Below are 13,650 nucleotides of genomic sequence, written 5' to 3'. Positions count from 1 at the left end.
TCTACCCTTTTAGATGAGAACACCAAGGCTTCAAGAAACTAGGAGATTTTATACCAAAGTCATAAATCTCATAAAGAAGCTTGTCCAAGACAGAGCCTAAACCCTGAACCATCTGACTTCACCCCGTGCGCTTAACTTCCTGCCAGTGATTAATCCATTACACTATTACACCTACCTTTGCAAAGACACATCAAACTTTTTTTTTTTTTTTTTTTTTTTTTTTTGCCCTAGCTGGGCTTTTCCGAGTAAATGCCAAATGCAATCAGGGGTGGGAACGGACTAAGAACTGAGAAGCAAAATGGAAAAGATGTGAAGCCCCTGAGGGTTTTAGACTAGCCAAGTAGTGACTTACAAACAGGACATGTCACCACCACACTGAGAAGGAATGGCTACGATTTACTGAACATCTGTGTGTTCACCTTCATTCTTTCGTGAAATGTGTATTGAGTCCGACCTTATGTGAAGCGTCGTTCTAAGTCCCGCGGATGCAGCAGTGAACAAAACAAACAGAAGAAAGTCCCTGCCTGTGGGGACCCCCCGGACTCCCCAGTCTGTGACCGTGTCAGGCATTTGGCCCTGGGAACTGGGAAACGGGGAAACCATGGTCGTTATCCTGAAGTTTACACTTAAGGAGCCAAGACCAGTGCACAAGAAGCTGACTGTAATGCCCTGTGACAAGTCTAAAGAGAGGTCCACAGTGCTGTGAATGTGGATTCTTGGCAGGGGCGGGGGGGAGGGGGGGCGGCGGGTTCCAAGGTTTTTCTCACTAGCTTAGGTGATCAAGACCCTCAAGAGATCCCAGATCCACTGACGAGCCTGGCGGTCCTGTGGGGGCCTCGTGACAAACTTCTGGGAAGCCAGAACGCCCTCAGGTAACACATATGGGCACAGGCCTTTGTCATGCAGGGACTATTATACTAGGTCTCCCTAACTTGTGCAACAAGCAATTGCTCAGGCTTTTTGTATCTGTTTCTGCCCCATTTCATTTCTTTACATTTCATTTTGCTTATTCTAGCTCTTCCTTCCACCTGCTGAGCTCTTTTTAAATGTTGTTTCAATAACCTTCACTATAATCTGTCCCTCCCAGCTTTGGGCCATCTAGAAGTTTGATATCTGCATCTTTACCTTCTACGAAACTACTTGGAGACTGGGGTCTCCATGTACGAGGTCCTGTAGCCTGGTATTAAGCCTTCTTTCCAGCCCAGCACAAATCTACTAATTAATGCCCTTTGATACGGCCGTTCTATTAGCCAAGAACCCAGGTAACCATCATTCGGGTTGCATTTCTCTACCTTGTCCACAAGGACATCACTTAGAGACCTTGCCAAACGTCTCAGCAAAGATCCTTCTTCCCCCCACAGAGGCCCACGCACACGCACCTCCACCTTGGTAGAAAGTTGGAGAGATTGCAATGGCTTTAACATTCCAAATGAAAGATGAGAATACCCAACTATCTGGCTCTAGCCAGCCTGGTGAACTCAGGCCTGTTGTTTACACTTGGGTTCTGTTGCAATGATGCCAAACTGTCAGTCAAACACAAATGAAATGTTACCAGACAACTGTCCCATTTTGTTTTATTAATTTCTGAGTAGACAGGCATGGTATCAGAGCAACATACAAACAGGGCTCAGTGTTACCATTAAATAAAACTTACAACACAGCAAACCTAATACATTTTAATGAGACGCACAGCCATGATTGTGCTGAGTGGTCATGAAAAGGGAATGGTAAGACACAACAATTGAAAAACCTTTCTGACACAGTAAAAAAAAAACCCTTGGAGGTGAGAGGTAGGTAAAGAGAGGTCCTAAGAAAAGGAAGAAGGGATAAGGGGGAGGAAATTAGGACCACCTAATAAGATCATGTGTAAGAGTGGGTTCTGCCCTTCTTTAAATCAAGCAATTCCAAGCACTGTTAAGTGTTCCAATCCCTGGACGTGGCCAAATTTACGAGCTGGGAATCTGGGCAGGAAGAATAGACTCTAAGAATATCTGTTGGGTTCTTCTAAAAGAAACTGACGAACTTTAAAAATCAAAATCAACTAAAATCAATCAAAGCTGATTCTAGGTGTACTGTTAAGATATAAGGTGAAAGACAGTTCCCGCCCCCGGCCCCACCCCCCCTCACCAAGAATGGCAAGCAACAAGAGAAAAATGCTTTCCTACGCAAGAATTCTTTACTAGGGAAGCAAAGAATTAGATGATTCAATTAAAAATCATCCGGGAAGCTTAAAAAAAAATTTTTTTTCAATGTTTGCTTCTTTTTGAGAGACAGGGAGTGAGCGGGAAAGGGGCATAGAGAGAGAGGGAGACACAGAATCGGAAGCAGGCTCCAGGCTCTGAGCTGTCAGCACAGAGTCCAACACGGGGCTGGAACTCTCGAACCCTGAGCTCATGACCTGAGCTGAAGCGGGACGCTTAACAAACTGAGCCACCCAGGCATCCCATCCAGGAAGCTTTTTAAAAATTCAGACACCTAGATCACTCCGAATCCCACAAAATCAGGATCTCAAGATCCTGGATGCGTAGGCATGTGTATTTTTAAAAGCTCCCCCGAGTGGTTCTGAAAATCGCCCTAATTGATTATCTAGAACCTTGATGGATATGTATTTTATACGTAGGGGGAATTCAAAATTATAGCCGAAGAGAGAGGAAAAATTGGGGAAAGCAAGCTGAAGAAGTGGAATACACAAAGCATCACAATGTCAAGTGCATCATAATAAAATTTAGTCAGATTGCTTTCCTAACACCCACCACCTAGGGAAAGGGTACTCTGACTGCCACGGTGAATGGGGAGATTGTTTTGACTCCATGTGGAGCAGGCTGAGTGGGATGTCAAAACAGGAGGTTTTAGAAAACCCCAGAGAACCAGGCACTTGATTCACAGCGATAAAATGTTTTGGGAGGTGAAAGGAAGAGAAAGAACAGAAATGGGCCTTTTCAAAATCTCGTCGGATCCATCTTGCCCCCAGTCTCCAGAGGCCAAAGCAGTTTTCAATGAACTCCTTTTCAAAGAGTCCTTTCCTCCTCCTCTCTTTCGCTGCCCGGGGCGAGAGGCGGAAGCTGGGTGTGTTCTTTCTACCCTGTGTGCCATTTCACCCCAACCTTGCTGAAGACATCCCCTGCGATTGTGACCTGTGTTGTCGAAGGCGCTGACGAGGGCAGACAACTCCCAACTGTTTTAGAGATGTTAGAACTGTTGCCCAAGATGTGTCCAGTCCTGCACCCCTAGGGGGCCTGCCTGCAAGCTTCCCCTGGAGGGAAGCGGACGCGCTGTATGTCAGAGGTTCACTGGGGCCCAGAGGCCGTTGGTGAGCCTCTCACCAAATAAGCCCTTTGGTCTCCCCAGAAGCCACTGCCCAGCTCGCCCCCTGTCTGCCGTCTCCGGCCCTGGACTCACCCACCTACTGTCCCCCCCCCCCCCCACACACACACACAAGGACCCGAAGGAAGCATGCGGAGTACTACCTGCAAGTTTTATTTTAAATCAAATCAGCACCGGGCGCAGACTATTTATAAAACAGAGACACGATCTGCCTTGGCAGGAACTGGGACTTTACTAGAGCACTGAACAGCTCCCGGCGCTCTGTTGATGCTCTATAATACATTTAAATAGGTTGCCTCCCACACAAAGGTGGCTGGAAAGAAAATGGGATAGAAAACTGAGCCGGTTTTCATTCCAAGATGGACCACTCGGGTCCTGTTTCACTTCTCTGTCTCTCAGATGGGGTATGATTTCAGGAACAATCAAGGTGTTTTTCTTTTACAGTTAGCAAAGCAGCAATTCCTGTCTAACACTTTCACAAGTGGATGTTGGGAAGAGAGTAAGCAGCATAGCCAAGAGTTTTGCTGTGTGATCTCGGGCACATCACCTCAGTTCCTCTACGGGGGAAAATAATGGCACGAGGCAAGGTCTCTAAACATCCACTCGGCCCGAGAGCAGTCTGGCTTCCCAGGTCGAAAACTTCCAAAGAAGAAAAAATGAAAACAAAAGACAGACAGGAAGCCAGCTGGGCAGTCCCGTCACCCAGCACGACAAGGAGCTGTGAGGTGCGTGGGTGGATGGTCACCCGCAGTAGATTGTTGTCCCCAGTCGTCCAACCCCCTCCCTGGAAGAGGCTCATACATCTCTACCCTTGCCGTGCGACACCTTGCAGAGAGAATAATATTTCCCTATTTCACGGACAACAGGTTCGTCCACGTGGCCTGGTTTGGCCACTGAACACAGCAGAAATGATATATGCGCCATCTGATTTTTAAGAGTTTTTGAGTGCTTCTGAGCCCTCTTGCTCTTTTCCCTAGGTCATGAGGACGGCAGGTGGGGGGGGGGGTCTACTGAAGGCATCACGGATCTCCAAATGAGACGATGTAGGATCGCAGCCAAAGAGCTGCAAGCCACATATCTATGGGAATAAGAAACACACCTTTGCTATTATGAGCCACCAAAGTGTTGGGGTGGCTTCGTTATCTCAGTCTTACCCACAGAAAGCTGACCCGTCCAGCACCCAACACTGGGCCATGTGTGATAAATACCCGAAGAACGACCAGGACTGCTCGGCTACCCTGTGCCCTTAGAATGGATGCTCCTGGCTGCAGCAGCTTTATAATTTAGATACCACCATGGACGCCAGAAATACACAACTATTCAAATATGTAACACCGGCTGCCTCCCGCAGGAATTTGGAGGTGGGCGTGACGTTGCCATCATGGCTGTGCCCTCAATTCACCATGTATCTAAATTCCCTTAGGCCCGCAGGAAGCCTTGACCCTCTCCCCGGAGCCAAGTCACGTAACCCCTGAAATCTCGTGGCAGTCCCCCATTCAGAGAGGTCTGTGCTTATTTTTCTTGTGGCTGTTCACCTAATGAAAACACGGGATTTAGAAATTCCTCAAAGAACAAACAGATCCTCTAGGCCAGGATGAGAAACACTGCATTCAGTGATCTGAAAGAAAGGTCCCTTCCAACTCTGAAATAGGTCAATCTTAAAGCATTATCTAACCTGGACAGGATTTTCCTCACCATCTCACAGGTGGATATCCTATCTATTAGGGGCACGCATCAACCGGATGCAGCAAATTAGGGCAGAAAGATGGATGAATTTTCCAAATGAACTGACAAGATAATTTAGGGAAAATGAATATGGTTATCAGGCAAACCTGTCCTGACTTAGCAGACTTTGTTCAGAAGGTAATGTGTGTTCCTTTAAGAGGGGGGAAAAAAGTCAGAGAACTAATTAGATTTACAATCTGTGAACATCGTCAAAATAAAGAGTTCAAATCTATTTTTTTCATTCCTGTACAGCCTGAGGGCAATAGCCAGAAGAAATTACTATTAAGGGTGAGTAATGCAAAAGAGATTGTGTGCGAATTTCAATCTGAAACGTGCGAATTTAATATACAACTGCGAATTAAGAAGCGCCTTTTGATTTACGAAGTAGGCTTGGTTCATGCTTGGAACAAAGTTCTGTCCCGTAGACGATTCCAAGATGGACTAACGGACCGCACGTGCACCTGGAAAAACAAGGGGGGATTTCGTAGCACTGGGAAGACACTGGGGCCGCAGAGCTGTCTCGTCACCCGCGGCACGTAAAAATCAAACCACCGAGGGGAACACTGTTGCTTGTGTCTCTGTGGCCCGCCGTGGCCCGGGCCAGCCGCCATCCCGCTAGAGAAAGCAGGCAACGCAGTTTGTCAACAACCAGGAATCACAAGAAGGTGATTTGGAGCCACACAAATATCAAGGAGATTTGTGTTTATTCAGGCCATGTCCATAGACAAGACACCCGGTTCTTTTGCTCTAGATTTTCTGCTGAGCAGCTGATTTCAAATCCAAGCTTCGCCATTACCCTGCAGCGAACGTGTTTCTTCGGGTCAGTGTTCCTCAGGACGGTTTTGCTTAAGGGGTCACAGTGAGGAAAGGAGACCTTCTTCTATGATTACAGATTCTCATTGCCCACTGGGGATGTTCTCACAGTATACAAAGTACAGGAGGCAATGATCATATCGCTCCCTACCCTCACAGAGTGTTAAAGAACTTGCTCTAATAAAAGGGAACCGTCACTCTGATACAAGTCAAGAGGAAGGCGATGATCGTTACCTCTACCTGGATTAGTATTCCTTCCCTCGCCACCTGCCGAACTCCTCTTCATGCTTCAAAACATGGCTGACATCACCTCCTCTGTGAAGCCTTCTTTGTCCTTTTCCTCCTCCACACCACTTCTCGGCCACATACTGTCATCGGTGCATAGAATTCTGTGATGGTTTGTTTCAGGGCTTTCTCTAGCAGGTCAAGTTCCTTCAGGCAGGGATTCTACCCAGAATCTGCTGGACGTTCGAAACTTGGAATGATTTAATGAAGGTCTAAGTAGACTTACGTAAATAATCTTAGTTAAGATTCAAATTAAAATGCGTGAAAAAATAAATCTTGCTTAGATCCTCTAGGCCCCCTTCCTGCAGGATCCCTCAGGCATTACGTAGAAAACGTCTGAACAGGGAAACCCTTGGAAAGCTCCGCTTTATGGAACCGGAGACCTTCTGACATCACGTAACACCTTTCCTTCCTTGTCAAAAGCCAGTGGGCCAACGAACTACCACTCCAGTCTGTGATTCTTAAGCAAGGCACACAGGCCCTGTGGGACCCTCTAGAAGGTACGTCTCTAACTACAGTAAGAGAAACATCGTGTTGCTCGTAAATTCCCTCTTTGTTGAGAAATTATGCTTACTTTTCTGTTTCTGTCGTAAATAGCGAGAAATGTGATCGTGTGCTAAATGAGGCAAGAGAGTTCTAATTGGGTTCTACCGCTAAACTCCAGTTTTTGGATCAGGGAAGGTATTAGAAGAAGTGAGAACAGAACCCTCTCTTCCTCCTCCCTCTACCACCTTTGCTTAAAAAAAAAAAAAAAAATAGCCAAATAGTTTTCACGAATACCTGGCAAAACACTTCTATGGACACATGCCTACAACCACTAGGTAAGCCATGCCAATGCTGGGGGCCAGAACTTTTTGGGCAATTAAAAGTATCTCACCTTTGGTAAAAAGCTGAAAACAGTGTGGGCAACTGCCTGGATAGAGCTCACCCTGTATTGGACAGGGAATTAAGGGGTAGTGCCACACTTCGGTCGATTTCTGGTATCTTTAGATTTCTGCTCCGCTGCATTAAAAGTACCGGTGTAAGAGAAGACAGTGGCCCCTAATTTTGACAGATCCCCAACTGCCGTTCACCCCGAGTCAAAAATGGCTCAATGCAAATCAATGTGACCCTATTCACCGTGACTGGCAGGGGTTAGGAACATTATTCGTCATTGCGTCTACTTAGTTCAGAGGGACTGACAGCCAGCCAGCCTGGGCATCCAGGGCTGCTTTGCGCCTGGAGAAAAGAGAAAAAACTGACACAAAATAAAAATAGCTAACCAGCGGTGTGCTCCAGGGGGCGTGCGGAGGAAGCCCTGACTTGTAATGTTTGCTGGCTTCTGTGGCATAAATAGGCCCGCGGAGGCCAACTCCAAGCTATGCGTGGTTGAAAGGCTTGCCCCTTCCCTTAAAATTCGGCGATCGGCTCCGGGAGTGCCTGCCAGGGGCCAGCGCAGCACCGCGGCTCACGTCTCCTAAGGGTGCCAGACACTGATAAGCCCTTTAGACTCAGGATGTCATTTCGTCCTCCCGACAGTCCTATACGTCCTCACAACACCACCACGCCTCTCATGACCCGGCAGACGGACCCCTTGTGTAAACAGCGGTAGATCCCCAGCCAGAGAGCAGGAGTGAGGCTTTGACCAGAGCGCACACAGTGCAAGTTAAGACGGGACATCTGTGGCGCGCGGCAGTCTCGGCCTGGTCACAGGAGTACACGCGGATTCCTTCCCTTTGAAAACGCCAGATCCTCCCTCTTCGGTTCTCCCTTCTAGCCGGGACTCTCACAGCTTAGCACTTTTCTGTTAGTAACTAGGAATCTCTGCTCTACTCTTGCTTCTCCCTTCAACAGTTCCATTCACATTCGATGGAAGGGTCCTCGTCCTCCTCCCTCAGCGAGGAGAGGCCGCAAGCCGCTGCCTCGGGCGGCTGGCGGCTCTGGAAACGTCCCACGTGGATAAAAGGAGAGCCGCAACAACCTGGCGCCTCTGCGGGGCAAGTTTTGCATAGAAGCTGGAGGAACGGTTGTGCAGGTTGTGCACTGACAAGTGAAAAGGAAGAAATGGGCAGTGACATTCACATGGTATCTAGAAGGCAGGCATTCTTCGAAGACTGGGAGAGGAAAACTCACAACAGGAATGAAACTTGTCCCATGGTGTTCAAGAGCTATCACGTCCAGACAGAGCAGAATGGGGGACACTATGGGAGGGGCTGACAGAGCCAGGATTCCTGGGCACACGCGGAGCAGGGAGGCAGGCAGAAGGAAGACCCAGGTCTCGACCTCGAGTAGGGGCTTCCACTGTTCCGTGATTTTGTTGCCAAAAACTCTAATATGTGCAACTTAAACTTGAAAGAATTTTCCTATTTGTTTAAACATCTTCCAAATGAAGCGAGCGGTTCACAGGTTTGGCCAAAGGTAAATGAAAACTTCTGCGTAGTGAGCATGAATTTTAATCATTTTTTTAAAATTTTTTTTCAACGTTTTTTATTTATTTTTGGGACAGAGAGAGACAGACAGAGCATGAACGGGGGAGGGGCGGAGAGAGAGGGAGACACAGAATCGGAAACAGGCTCCAGGCTCCGAGCCGTCAGCCCAGAGCCTGACGCGGGGCTCGAACTCACGGACCGCGAGATCGTGACCTGGCTGAAGTCGGACGCTTAACCGACTGCGCCACCCAGGCGCCCCTTAATCATTTTTAATAAAGCTCCTGACTTAGAGTTGCAGTCAATGATTTACTTCTTCCACTTGGATCTATCCACTTTTGTGAAGTAACCTTTTCACCACAACAGTCATTAAAACTAAGCAGTGAAATACATTATAAATCACTGTACCCAGTGAGGCGAAAGTTAAAGTTAAAAAAAAGAATGAGGTGTATTTAATCTCACGGCTCTCAGTACAAACACTCTTCATAATTTCTAGAGGGCATTTTTGTACCAACAAAATTATTTGGCAATGTTTTCATATTTTCGGTCTCTAAATTTTCTAATGTCGTGAACATTGTTATAACTTGCACACAAAAACTACTGTAAATTACAAATTACAAATGAGGTGTATTTAATCTCACGGCTCTCAGTACAAACACTCTTCATAATTTCTAGAGGGCATTTTTGTACCAACAAAATTATTTGGCAATGTTTTCATATTTTCGGTCTCTAAATTTTCTAATGTCGTGAACATTGTTATAACTTGCACACAAAAACTACTGTAAATTACAAATGTTCTGCAAGCTATCAATACAGTCAGGGTGCAAAACTCACAAATCACTTCTTGATGGAGAGGCATCATCACAGAAATTTGCAGAACACTGTCCCAGGTCACCAGTGACAATGGCCAGCACAGTCCTGTCCTAGGAGTCGTATGAAATGAGATGGAATCATGACTGACTTCTAGGCCAAAGGCTTTTGGGAGACAGAAACACAAGCACTGACCAACTTGATTTCTATACATACTGCTTTATGTGTAAGCATATTTCCTTTCTAAGTAATTATCACATAGAAAAATATAAGGTAAAAGGTAAAAATATCCCCTCATGCAAGAGGTTTCTCATTTTCGTTTGAATTTTTAAAAAGTAGTGTTAATTCTTAAAAAGGAATTCATCTATCATAATGCTTTTTCATAAAATATTAAGAGTTCATTTACAGCACAAACTGGCAAGATATATAAGAAATTGGTATGCCCTGAAAAGTACAGAAAAAGATGTTTTTATCCCACATTAAAAACTTCAGGGAGAAAATGATAGTTTCCACCAAAAACAGGAACTAACGAGGTGGTTTCTTGCAATTAGCAAATATGTGTTTCATGCAATTCTCTGATGAGAACCCAAGAAAATGGTACCTTTCTTTTAATGTGAATATTTCTGAATATGGCTTCTAGCTGCCTCGAACAACATTCATTCCTCTGGTGCTGTGTTTCAGCAAATCATTTCCAGAGTCACTGTGCTGTATGACATTCTGTCCAATTAGCTGTCAGCCTTCCACCTTCACTGCAAGGACCTTACTTTTCCGAAGAAGATTTCATACAATCACCCCACCCCGTTGAATTAAAACTACACAAAAAGCTGTGCTCACAGCCCGACTCCTGGGCCACACAAACCCGGTGAACGAAATCTCAGGTGGGGAACATTTCTGAAGAGACATGAGAACAATTACAGTCATTTCACGATCAGTTATTAATTTAATCCAGAATACAGCAAAGTCTTGCTTGAATTTTTAAGTACAGGTAAAAACAAACAAAAAAGGTAATCTATAAGAATGTAAGCCTTTTATGAATGTATGCGTGTATATTTGAATATGTACACGTATTCATCAGTTACATGACGGGCCCCCCAAAACAGTTCATTTTGTTTGCCATGTCTGATCGACCCACATTTGTCACCTGTGCTATGAATTCGGGAAGGCAGTATAGAACGTCAGCGCACTGTGTTTTCAAGAAAGCACACTGTTATTTATTACAAACTCTTTGCAGAGGCCTGCTTTGAAGAGAAACAAATTAAGCCAGTTCTTTCAGTAAAGGCAGAACAACTTATTACACTAAATTCAGAACCAGCTTAGATTTTGAAATACGGGCTCTGCGTTGTAAACCGAAATTTCATCCACATTTATCTTTGGAGGAAAAAAGTTTTGATTGGGGAAAAGGCTTTTAAAGGCTGACGGAATTCATGACAAGGGTTCCTAAGGCTGCTTGGAAACCAAATTGTTCTTAAAAAATAACTTTGATGAGTTAAGTGTAAATGAATCAGAAACATATGGATTAAATCTCCCTTAAAATACACAAGGGCTTGAAAATTAGAGGAAGTATGCCTGGTAAAGTACATTTGAGAAATGTTACAAAACATGTTTCAAAATGTTTGAAAAATAACTTGAGGTATTTTACAAATTGCAAACGAGGCTTAATTCATTCATCTCTAATTACATAATAATTACTAACACTATAGTTTAAGATTTATGTTCTGTAATACAGTAGTCATACCATGATTAGTTATTTGTCTAAAGAAGCTATTCAAGATGTGCTAATTGGAAACATCCTGAACATTCAGAAGTAAACTCAGCTCCGGGGTAGTGCTTCAAATACAGACCCCAACCCCAGGGCCAGCTCTCCTGGTAACCGACGGTGACCATACACACAGCTAATGACTCTGGAGCTGTCATCCAGTGGGCAGAGCACTGTCAGGGATCTTATTAATAAAAATAACCGATGGAGCTTTATGTCGCTTAAGTTGGTGGTCTAAATATAATTTGTGGAACCTCTTAGAATGACTGGTTCGTATAATAAAGCCTGTCCTGAAAATCAAGAAGGTGTATATTTATATACACCTACAGCAAATAACAGTGACATTCTCCAATTCACTTTAATCCCACAACACAAGAGCCTAAAAGTCTCCTGGCAAAAAAGCATCATAGGAAACAGAAGGTAACAGTGATTACTAACCTTAGAAAAATGAGTGAGTGTAACATTTATTTCAAGAATTGAGTACTTTTAGGGGTGCCTGGGTGGCTCAGTCGGTTGAGCATCTGACTTCGGCTCAGGTCATGATCTCACAGTTTGTGGGTTTGAATCCCACATCGGGCTCTGTGCTGACAGCTTGGAGCCTGGAGCCTGCCTTGGATTCTGTGTCTCCCTCTCTCTCTGCCCCTCCCCTGCTCATTCTCTCTCTCTCTCTCTCTCTCTCTCTCTCTCTCTCTCTCTCTCAAAGAATAAATAGACATTACAAATTTTTTAAAAAGAAAAGAATTGAGTACTTTTGCATTTACACTGTTAAAAGTAATCTTGGACTATGGCAAAGAAACAGGTTGTGGGGCTAAACTGACCTAGGTCCATTCCTTCCTCCGCTTCTTAGGGGCCAAATGACTAGAGCAAGTCACTTTATAAATCTCAGTTTCCTCTTCTGCAAAAAGAGAGTAACAGTAAATCTTAGAGCTAATGCACAGATTTAATAAAACAATAAAGGTAAGGTAAAGTGTCTAGCACATAGCAAACGTTATAAACGTTAGTTCCAATCTATGGTGTCAGTTTAGCTCCTATTTCTTATTTTTAACCATCATTAACTTGGGTGAACAGTCTCCACTGCTATGCTTCAGAGGCTTAAAGGTCCTCAGGAAACATTTTGCTTGCTTGCTTTACAGCTTCTCTGTAGCATTGTCTCAGATCAAAAATAGATACAAGTGCTACTTCCCCGTTCAAAATGTGACCTTGAATGCACATCAGAACATTTCTCTGCGTTCCGGTCTTTCACCTGTAACACGAGGGGACTGGACCAAGTCATTTGCTCCCAATTTCAGGTCTCAGCACCCTGGGTTGCTGCTGAGTGCCTCTCAAAACTTGCGTGAAAGGTCCGCAGAAGATCTCAGGAAACTTAACATTAGAGAAGAGTTGGCCATGAGACTTTTCTGATCATGAAGGGGATAGGAAGTAGCCCGTGAACACCGTCCTGGTGTGACAGGAGCGGTGGTGGTGAGCAAGGAGCCGGACGCATCCCAGGTGAATCCCCGTGTCTGTCTGGGCCAGCTGTATCTGCCTGAGGTCACGTCCAGCCAGGGAAGGAAGGGAGCATGCAGGGAGTTGCCTCCAGAATCCGAGCCTGAGTTGACAGCCCACGTTGCCTTTCCGGCTATCCATTTGCAAGGCGGCAGCTGACGCTGGCCGGGCGATACTTACGCCTCCCCCCACGGTTCCCAACTCAGTCCTGCCTCCACCGGGCAAACACCCCAACGTTCAAGTACGCGCCGCCACGTGAGCCAATCCGCACGACACATCACGAGGCAGCATCGGAAACACGTACTGGAGAAAGGAGCAAGGACCAAAGGGAGTGGGAAGGCCCTAGGCACAAATGTTTCCTATTCTTTTGTCCCATTTACCTAATTCTTTTCTGGACAGCCTGTAATAGAGCACATCCTCAGCAACGGTCACAGCAAGAAGACGGGTGCGGTTGTGGGATTAAAGGGATGCTGGGCGCCTTCCAGCTAGAACTATTATTCTACAACTACGTGACAACATAATCAGGCATAAACATCAACTTCGCCCTTGGGTCTGCCAGGAACACCTCTGGGCACCAAAGATAAAGCTAAGAAGGCCACACACAGCCTAGAGAAATGACACACAGCACCAGAGCTCAGAGACCGCAGCTCCCTACCAGTCCTCATCCCCAGCTGGCTGTCCTCCTGAAGTTACCCGTAATTCGAACAAGCCTAACGACTCTTTCACTGGGTTCACTACAGACTGGGGGCAGGACCTGGAAGAGGAATAGAGGTTGTCAGTCTGATGACAGAAGAGTAAAAATGCTGTTAAGAGCAAACACCAAAACTCAAAGGCCAGTGAGCGACAGACAGAAAAACGCTGCTACTTTGCCCCCCACCAGCTGCTGGGGGCAGCATATCTTCAGGATGACCTCGAATCACAAAGCCAAGGTGAAGTTCAAGTTCTCTGTTACAAACTCGGAGAACAAGTGTGATACATTCTGGCAAGGTTTCGATAAAAGCCAACTGAAAACAGATAAGCATATGAGGAGATGCGTGCCCTGTCACT

At 45.5% G+C, this 13,650-nt stretch overlaps 1 protein-coding gene across 2 annotated transcripts in view; it reads right to left on the bottom strand.

Annotated features, from left to right (window-relative positions):
• Positions 1-1,557: 1,557 nt before the first annotated feature.
• KATNAL1 (katanin catalytic subunit A1 like 1) overlaps positions 1,558-13,650 on the bottom strand; it is a 104,352-nt gene continuing 92,259 nt past the window's right edge. Inside the window, exon 12 of one of the 2 annotated variants that reach the window (XM_058688578.1) lies at positions 1,558-4,402. The gene's annotated coding sequence lies outside the window, so the exon portion shown is untranslated. Of the gene's footprint in view, positions 4,403-10,282; positions 12,014-13,650 lie in introns of those variants that run through there. The other variant, XM_058688569.1, reaches the window with a different exon arrangement.

This window comes from Neofelis nebulosa, chromosome 1 (assembly GCF_028018385.1).
Source record: "Neofelis nebulosa isolate mNeoNeb1 chromosome 1, mNeoNeb1.pri, whole genome shotgun sequence".
NCBI classification, from domain to species: Eukaryota; Metazoa; Chordata; class Mammalia; order Carnivora; family Felidae; genus Neofelis; species Neofelis nebulosa.
The sequence above is the reverse complement of the archived record's forward strand: the minus strand, read 5'-3'. Positions and strand labels throughout refer to the sequence as shown.